Raw genomic sequence first — 10,090 nt, 5'->3', positions numbered from 1 at the left:
CAGCGCACACCACCCCACCCGATCAGCACCGCAGTATGACTGCGAGTGCGAGGAATCCAAAAACGGCAATGGATTTTAAACACCCCGCGTTGCTCGTTCACCATTTGCTCTCCTCTCACCAGTCTCACCAGTCCACCACGGCCGTCATTAGTACTGTTGCGGCTAGCACAAAGTTGCTACAATTATGTGCGCTTCCTTTGCCACACAGTCGCCGCGCCACCGATTTCTCCCTAGCGGGGATTCGATGCGGCTTTCTAAGCCACGCGCATTACTCGCATGTACGATAACCACGGCGATGAGCTATTTACATACTACGCCAACTTTCCGCACGAACGACCAACCCGCTCAGATTGGTGCAATGTTTATCATACATGATTACACATAGCACCAATCTGAGTGAGTTGGTTGGTCGTGTGACAACCGTTCGATTGGTGTGCGGGTTGGCCTCCGCTTCTCTTGCCTGCCTTTCGGGAGAGTACGTCTGAGTACCAAAAGGGAAGTGCTGCCAAAGCACGGTTCAGTGAAATCGGTGCGATGATTTTCGCAATTCGATGATTTTTCTACACAACTTTTAATTAACTTTTGTGGCTAAACTAGAAATTATTCAATGTTGGTCCCAAAGAGAGATTGTTAGATAATTTCATAAACAACCTTTTGTAGAAGAACACTTTTCAAGTTATGTTTATTTCCCTATAAATAACATCAATAATAGCTAAAAAAGAAGCTGTTTTGTGGGCTTACACCACAAACATTTCAAAATTTATGAATGAAAAAGACTTTTGATTAAGTTTTTGTCCAAGAAGCATAAATTCCCAAAGGTTCAAGCTTTCGATTCATAAAAAAACTTTTGTGTTTTGATCAAAGATCGCTGAGTTACAGGTCTTTGAAATTTGGCATTTTTAAAAACATCGAATTATGAATAACTCACTTAGCAGTGATTTCCGACCCCATGTTCCTTGGGCACTTTTTCATGACTCGAGGTCCTCTAGCTACCCCTAAAATATGTACAGTCAGGAAGCAAACACCCTGTATAATTTGGACATGTATATAATTTGGACATGCACGGCGATGTATGCCTTGTTCCGGAGAGCTAATAAAAGTAGATACTTTTCAATATCGATTATTGGATCAAATAGACCCTACTTTGATGACTTACGTTGAAAATACGCTTAACAATTAAGAATTTACTTCAAAATTATCGAAAATGTAAATTATTTCTCTAAACCCCTCAAATGCACAGGTATGCGAGACGACATACACTTTATAGTCACATACAATATTCACCTCAAAATGGTTAAATTAATTATTGTAAGAAATTTAAAAGCCTTTTTGCAATGAAAAATGTTCAAAAAAGAAGCATTAGGCAGCCAATCTCTTAACATTCAGAACGCTTAAAATAGGATGTGTCCAAAATACATTGCATGGTTTCTACTGTCAATATATTTTGGTCATCTGGCGAACTACATGGGGATGCTATGCGATTGCATACTTGGAGGCGTATTCTGTGGGTCTGGCGATATTTCCTCGATTTTAACAAAAACTGTGATAGTTATCAAAATAGATGCCTGTTAAGCGGAGAAATTTGATTATTTGTAAGAAAACATTTGTTAATTTATGCTACTTCCATGATTAAGCAGTATTCATGGCTAAACATTGAGATAATTGCCCTGTCCAAATTATATATACCTGAGGGTGTCCAAAACATATATTCGGTGTCCAAAATGCAATTCTTACAGGCGATCGGAAATTGTGATTTTCTCAGCTTAAAATGCTTTCGTTAAGGTTTTTGTCACCAGGAACGCAAAGTACAATCATAGTATAAGCGTACAAGTAACTTTGCACGATAATCAATTGCTTTCTAAGGAAGCTAGGGGACGATTTTTTCAACGTTGTCCTCAGCCTGTCCAAAATACATGAATTACCCTATCATCAATTTTTATTTTTAGCCCGAAAAGTTAAATATAAACTCGGTTTTAATGAAAATTCGTTTAAGATGAACTTTCATATGTATAGTTTTGCTCTACGTTTGCCTTTTTCTTAACTGGTTAAAGGAATCATAGTTATAAGGTAATCTATACCATACCTGTCGCACTATCAAAGTTACCCGCTTTATCAAAGATACCCCATTTTACGGTACTTGAAATTTCATTCAATTCGGTTTATTGGTTTCCGAGATATGACAGTCCAAAAATAAGTAGTTTAACAATAGTGTTTTACGAGAACGGTTCAGGCTGTACCAACAGTGTTGACAAGTTATGTGCTGATTTGGTACACACTATGCGTGTAGAAAAATCTTTTAAATTTCAACTAGAACTTTTTTGTAAGGATTTGCTGGTGTAGAATTTTGCAGAAGGAAATAAATCATGTATCTATTTAAACTAAACTGGAGTTTTCGCAATTTTATTTATTCTGGCAAATACGAGACAAGCTGCGAACATAGTTATAATTTATTATTAATGAAGAAAATATCATTTCAGCACAAGCAAACAATCTTTTTTTTTAAAGCAGTTACATAATGCTACGAAAAGGGGCTTGAATATTATCAACAAAATCAATGCCGCCCATTTAAAAGAAGTAGGTAAGAGTTTATAGTTGTGTATGTTTTCTTATTATTGTTGTTTCAATAGTTAATATAAATCGTAATTGTTCTTTTATTTTTTTACAGAGAGGAAGATTTTGAAAAATAAGTTTGAAAGAGCCATTGAAGAGATGCGAGACGAAGTAATATATAGTTTGTAAAACTAGACATGCACACTCACTCACAGTCCGCAGATCGTCCTCCTCTTGGTTGACCCACCTAGCTCGCTGCGCACCACGTCTTCTTGTACCGGTCGGATGACTCTCGAGAACCATTTTAGTCGGGTTGCTATCCGACATCCTGATGACGTATCCCGCCCACCGTAGCCTCCCGATTTTCGCGGTGTGGACGATGGTTGGTTCTCTCAGCTGCTGATGCAGCTCTGCACTCCGCCGTAGATGGTACGCAACACCTTCCGTTCGAAAACTCCAAGGGCGCGTTGGTCCTCTGCACGTAGGGTCCATGTTTCGTGCCAATAGAGGACGACCGGTCTAATCACAGTTTTGAAGATAGTTAACTTCGTGTTATGGCGAACTCTATTCGATCGTAGAGTTTTGCGGAGTCCAAGGTAAGCACGATTTCTTGCCACAATGCGCCTCTGAATTTCTCTGCTGATGTCGTCGGCGGTCACCAGTGAGCCCAAGTACACAAATTCTTCAACCGCCTCGATTTCATCACCGTCGATATAAATTCAGGGTGGCGGGTGCTGGTTCCTCCCTGGAATTTCTAATCCTAAGGGGACATCTTGATTTGAGCAACAACACAAGACGAAGATCGTCTACAATTTGATGTCCGTGTTAGGGGACGGCTTGCGTGTTTTGTACTGGGTACGCTCCTGAAATGTTTGAAGCGCTACAAATGCACATTAAATTTAGGGACAGTTTCACAAGCCACAGTATAGCACACGATACAAAAAATACGACTAAATGCAAACGTAACACACTCCATGCAACAATCGAAGAATTTTACATGAATTGCATTCTCCATTCATGGAAAATTCTTAAAATTATATTACCTAGGGTAACATTGGGTATTATCGGCAGGTTTGTTCTCTTCGTCATGAGGGTTTTTTTGTCAGCTAAATTGCCTGAAACTTGGCCATCTAATTCATATTGGTTGGGAAGGGTTTGAGGCCAACTCTGAGTTCATTAGGTTTCAAAAAACCCCCCAAGACGAAGAGAACAAAACGGGCGAGAATAGGTAATTTCCCCTATGTCACAACTACTTTACAAACGTAACAATCTGTTATCGAAAATCGCAGTTTAGCGTTATCTTTTTCGTTCATTTTTTCATACAACTTATCTGTTTCCCCTCGCACGCCATACACCACCCCCTTCCGAGAAACAGTATTTCTTCCCCTCTATCTAATGCGATTCTAACCTTATGTTACCTTTAACCTACCCCATACCGGATACCTATTGCTTCGAAACGCTATCATTCGTTAGCACAAGAAGATTTATTGTTTTGACGTGCGTAATTCAATTTTGCAAATTTTAATTGAATTGTTCGCCCGAGTGTGTGAGGGACTGGAAATAAGGGAGGGCCACAACAAATCGACATGGATTGACATTTGACTGGGCCGTTTCTTCCTCCCACTTGCAAAAGAATCAAATATTCACAACAAAGAATGGAACATTTATGTTGCAACAGCAGTAGCAGTGGCAGCCAGCAGTAATGGCAGTAATCAAAAAGTTATAATTACTTTGTCCTATCCCTGTTTTATGAAACGGTCGTGGAGAGTGCTTGGTGAGCAGAGAGCATACCTCATGCCGGAGGTTGTTACCGTTTTCAATCGGAGCTCGTTAGAAACGTGCAGCAGATCGATATCGAGTGGCTTCTCTGTGAAGGATACAAATTCAACGACCAACTTCAATGTTGTCACCGTTCTGACAAAGTTTGCCTTTCAGTCGGTCAATTTGTTGAATCCATGAAAATTTAAACCCCTGGATAAGGGAAACGAAGAAGTGCACTGACTGTTGGGTGAGGAAATCAATATTGTGATCCAAGAGTCGCCCACTCCACAAAACGTTGCCGGTCGGCTGAGGTTTTTGAGAAAATATTCGGTGCGTAACAGGGGGTGTGCATACTGTAGGAGGACGTAAGGGAAGCTGCTTCCTATCCGCGATAAAATCTAGTCAATTATATCAAGCGTCAAGCTGTTCGATTTGGCTGGAGCGAGGGAGAGGAAGTGCTAAGCAGGAAACCGAGCGAGACGGGATGTGGTTTATGGTAATCGTAAAATAAAAACGAGATCGTACTGGTTAGCTGAAACGCACTTTTGAGCGGGTTTCAAAGTAGATATGCTGTAAAAATCTACAGCCGATATAAAATATTGCCTCACATCATGAAATATTTGATAAACTCCGAAACTATATAAAATTATATGAACAAGGATAATGTCCTGTCTACATGTACATTGCAATGAGATACATTCTCGAAAATTCGTGCTTGGCATGACTACTATATACATTTTATGGTTTGAAATCACTGAATTAATTCAAAATGGTATTCCAGAGTTGAATTTCATACTCAAGACTTTTATAATTCTGGTGCGATTCACAATCGTTATACAGGTCGGACTGGTTTATCCGGAGTCGGGTTCTGGGGCTTCCCAAAAATATATCTCGCAAACGGAATGCTGTGAAAAGCTGGAATTTTTACTGATAAACAACCAACGTTAGCTTGACAAACTGACAAAATTTCAGCTTTGTAGAGCATTCCGTTTAACAGGTATGTGTTTGAGAAGCATCGGTGCCCGACTCCGGATAATCGAGTGCGACCTGTACATTTTTTAAAAGTGCTGCCTGAAACATAAAAAAGCCAGATATATCGTAAATCATGTATTTTGGACAGGCTATGTGGAAAACATAGAGAAAAATGTCTCACAACTTCCTTAGAAATCAACCGAATATTTTGCAAAGTTACTAATATGTTCAATAATATGATTGCACTGTGATTGCACTTTGCGTTCTTTAAGACAAAAACCTTAACCAAAGCAATTTAAGCTGAGAAAGTCACGATTTTAAATCACCTGTAAGAAATGCAATTTCGACACCGAATACATGTTTTGGGCACCCTCAGGTAAGTAAAATTTGGACAGGGACTCAAGGTTGCAACCATTCATTTGCAAAAATTTACATTCATTTGCTATTATCTCAGTTCAGAAGCATGCTATCGAAAAACAATGTATGGATGAATTTAACCTTGAAGTTTTATCTGAAAGTTTGCCGAATAACATTGGGGTCGCACATGCATTCCAAAGTCGTGAGCGAGCTGTGAAGGCAACTTTCCACAGCGTGAATGAAATTTACATTCACCGCGTGGAGAGTTGCCTTCACATCTCGCTCACGACTTTGGTATACGTTTGCGACCTCAATGTTATTCGGCAAACTTTCAGATAAAACTACAAGGTTAAATTCATCCATACATTGTTTTTCGATAGCATGCTTCTGAACTGAGATAATAGCAAATGAATGTACATCTTTGCAAATGAATGGTCGCAACCTTGGACAGGGTCATTATCTTGTTTTTCCATGAATACTGTTAAATTATGGAAAATATTCTCTTGTAAATAATAAAAATTCTTTATTTAACAGGCATCTAGCAGTAACTTGAGAAACCCTGCAGAAGTTCCACATGAATTCATTCAGAAGTTCCACATTAATATTTTCAGGAATTCCTCAAAAAATCTTCTGGGAGGACCCTTGGAAGAATCCGAGGAACTCCTGGAGGATTTATTGAGGAAGTCCTGGTTGAATCTCGGAGCAACTCCTAGAGGAATTCTCGAGCAACTCCTGTGGAATTTCATGAAGAATTCCTCCAGGAACTCCTGGAGGAATTCCCGAGGAACTCCTGGAGGAATTCCAGATGAACTCCTGGAGGAATTCCCGAAGGATTCCTGAAGGAATTCATGAGGAACTCCTGGATGAATTCCCGAGAAACTGCTGGAGGAATTCCCGAGGAACTCCTGGAGGAATTCCCGAGGAACTTCTGGAGAAATTCCCGTGGAACTTTTGGAGAAATGCTTGAGGAACTCCTGGATGAATTACCGAGGTACTCCTAGAGGTATTCCCGAGAAACTCCTGGAGGAATTCCAGAGGAACTCCTGCAGGAGTTCTTGTAGAACTCCTGGACGAATCCCCGAGGGACTCCTGTAGGAATTCTCGAGGATCTCCTGCAGGAATTATTGAGAAACTCCTGCAGAAATTCCCGAGGAACTCCTGGAGGAATTTCCGATTAACTCCTGGAGGAAATCCAGAGGAACGCCTGGAGGAATTCCAGAGGAATTCTTGGAGAAATTTCTGTGGAACTTTATGTGAAATGCTTGAGGAACTCCTGGATGAATTACCGAGGAACTCCTGGAGCAATTTCTGGAGAACTTCTGAAGGAATTTCCGGAAAACTCTTTAAGTTGAAACTGGATCCATCTCCTCACTTTTTGGTTTTTGATTTATTAAGTTTATGGAGGAATTTAAGAAAACTCGTGAAGGAATTCAACAGAGGGAACCTCTGGAGGAATTTTCCATTGAAAACGTGGAGATATTTCCGATCTCCAGAAGGAATTATCCGGGTGAGAGTAATTCCCGGGGAGCTTTTTGAGGAACTCACGAGGAGCTCCTGGAGGAATTCTCGAGGAACGCCTAGAGAAATTGACGAGGAATTCCTGGACACATTTTCGAGCAACTCCTGCAAAAGAATATGAGAATTTATGAAGGAATTCACGAAGAACTCTTGAGATAATTTCCCAGAGAGTACCCATAAAGGAAATCCCGGAGAACACTTGGAGGTTTCCCGGGAAACTCCTGTAGGTATTCCCGGAGAATTTATGGAGGAATTCACTGAAAACTTCTTAAGAAATTCTCCAGAAGGGAACTCTTGGAGGAACTCCTGGCGAACTCTTGGAAGAATTCCCGGGGAGCTCATGGAGAATTCCTGGGAAGCACCGGGAGGAATTCCCGAGGAACTCCTGGAGTAATTTTCATAAAACCCCTGAAGAAATTCTCGGAGAACTCCTAGAGGAATTTTCGGGGAAGTCCTGGAGGAATTCGCGGGGAACACCTGGAAAAGTTTCCGGAGAACTCTTGGGGGAATTACCGGGGACCTTCTGGAGGAACTGCCGGGGAGCTCCTGGGAGAATTCTCAGGACAATCCTGGAGGAGTTCTCGGGAAACTCGTGGAAAATTCCCGAGGAACTGCTGGAGGTGTTCCTTGAAAACTTTTGATGTAATTACTGGGGAGTTTCTGGAGAAATTGCCGGGAAACTCCTTGAGCAATTCTCAGGACATTCCTGGAGGAGTTCTCTGGAAATTCCTGGAGGGAATCCTGGGGAACTCTGGAAGATTTTTTGTGAGAAACTTGTGCAAATATTTCCAGGGGAACTGCTGGAAGAGTTTCTGGCCAAAATTACTAGAGGATTTCTTGAGGAAGTCTTGGAAGAATTGTTGGTGAACTCCTAAAACAAATTTTGTGGAAATAGTAGAAATTATGGAGTTTATTTGTTGAGGAATTTCCATAGATTGTAAAATTCTGGAGGAATTTGATCAAAATTTCTGGAGGAGTTCTGAAAGAATTTCTAGAAAAAAAATCCTGTTTAATTCTTGGAAGAATTCCTGGGGAAGCTATGGAGGTATTCCCGGGGGATCCTGTAAAAAATTCCTAGGAACTTTTAGAGGATTTCTTGTGGAAATCCTGAAGGACTTCCCGGGGGGTGCTGTGTAGATTCTGAAGAAACTCTCAGGGTTATTATGGAGAAAATTCCGGAAAACTTTTATGAATTCTTGAGCAACTGCTTGAGAAAATTTTGAAATCGTTTCTCACAAGTATCATAGAAGAGATTCGGACAGAACTCTAAAAGGATACCCAGAAAGTGCTTCAGGAAGAATCTCAAAAGGCACTGTTGTAGAAATCCCCAAAGAAACAAATAGAGGAGTTCCAAAAGGAACTACTGGAAGAATTCCAGAAGCATCACAAAACTGGAGCATTTCAGAATAAACTATTTAAGAAATTGCACAAGGATGAAGCCCACAAAAAACTTCTGTAGCAATTACAAAATAATCACCTGATGGAATCCAAAAAGGAACGAACACAATAAAAGAATATTTTAGCTTTTCAGACGAAATTTCGATAAAATTGAACACATCCAAATTAAACAATGATTATGAGAACTTTCGCCAGAATTTTACTAAAATGTTTATGGAATAATATAAAATTTCTACTGTAGGTATGTACACTTTTCTCCTCCAAATACCAGTTTTCTTACAAAACACTCTTTAACTCCTGCGGGAGTCCCTGAAGGGGTTTCTACAGAAATCCAGAGTGTATTCGAGGAGGAATCCTTGGTGGCATCTCTGGAGGAATTCCTGAATGAACGCCTGAACGATGCTCCTGGAGGTATCTCTGGAAAAATTTCAGAAGAAACCACGTAAAAAACTTCTGGAGGAATCACAAAAGCAACTGCTGGGTGAATTTTTAACCCAGGAGCGGTCGCGTTGTGTACTGAGTACACACACCATGAAAAATGCACGCTTGTAATATACGGCGTGAACGTACTGCTCGAGGGTTAATAAAGCCTTGAAAAGAAATTTCAGGTGAAATCCATGAAGGAGTTTCTGAAAAAAAAAATCACTAAAGGAATACCAGGAAAAATCCTTGAGGGAATTGCAAGAATTCCAGGAGGAATCTTTCAATGGATACCTAAAGTAATCTTTCCAGCTATTTCAGAAGAAATCCCAGAAGAAACACCAGGAGGACCCCAGAAGAATCTCCGAAGGAATCTTTGATGAAATCCCTGAAGGAGTTGCTGGAGGCATCCCTGAAGGAGTTCTTGGAAAATTTTCTCCAACAATTACAGAAGAAATTTCTCACAGAATTCCAGAAAAAAATCTATGAAGGATTCCAAAAAGAAACTCGTGAATGTATTCCTGAAAAACATCCTAAAGTTCATCAAACCTCTGTAAATCTTTTGGAAAAGACTCATTAACAACAATTGATGAGCTTTTCAGATTCAGCTATTTTGCATTTGACATTATATGTTCTAAAAGAGTTTTTTCCTTTAGCCCTTCAGCTGCTGAAGCCTCTGAAACACTTCCTATAGAATTCGCAAAGGATGTCTTGGAGAAATATCTGAAAAAGTTCCTAAAAATATAAAATTATGAATGATGAAAAATTCCTGGAGGAGTTCTCAAGCAATTCCAGGACAAATCAAAGAATTTCAGGGAAAATCCCTGAAGAAATTCCTGGAGTAACCCCTAAAAGATTTCCTTGAGAAACCCCCCAAGAAATTCCAGAAAAAATGGTTTATTGAAGTCCCAGAGAAATTCCTTGAAGAATTCCTGAAAAAAAATTTGAAGGAATTCCTGGAGAAATTCCTGGATGAATACTGTAAGTTATTCCTGGAGAACTCCTCAAGGAATTCCAGAGGAAATCCTTCAAGAAACTCCAAAAGAAATTCCTCTAAGTTCCAGAAGAACTTCCTAAAAAAAAGTTCTACGAGGAATCTTTAAAGAAAATCCTG

General features: G+C 40.0%; 1 long non-coding RNA gene across 3 annotated transcripts in view; it reads right to left on the bottom strand.

Moving 5' to 3' along the window:
- Positions 1 to 2,429: 2,429 nt before the first annotated feature.
- The window catches only part of LOC134288354 (uncharacterized), a 71,461-nt gene continuing 63,800 nt past the window's right edge, over positions 2,430 to 10,090 (bottom strand). The window contains exon 4 of one of the 3 annotated variants that reach the window (XR_009997914.1): positions 2,430 to 3,430. This is a non-coding gene — a long non-coding RNA (uncharacterized LOC134288354). The remainder of the gene's footprint in view (positions 3,431 to 10,090) is intronic. The other 2 variants (XR_009997915.1, XR_009997917.1) reach the window with 2 other exon arrangements.

Source organism: Aedes albopictus, chromosome 2, assembly GCF_035046485.1.
Source record: "Aedes albopictus strain Foshan chromosome 2, AalbF5, whole genome shotgun sequence".
Lineage (NCBI taxonomy): Eukaryota > Metazoa > Arthropoda > Insecta > Diptera > Culicidae > Aedes > Aedes albopictus.
The sequence above is the reverse complement of the archived record's forward strand: the minus strand, read 5'-3'. Positions and strand labels throughout refer to the sequence as shown.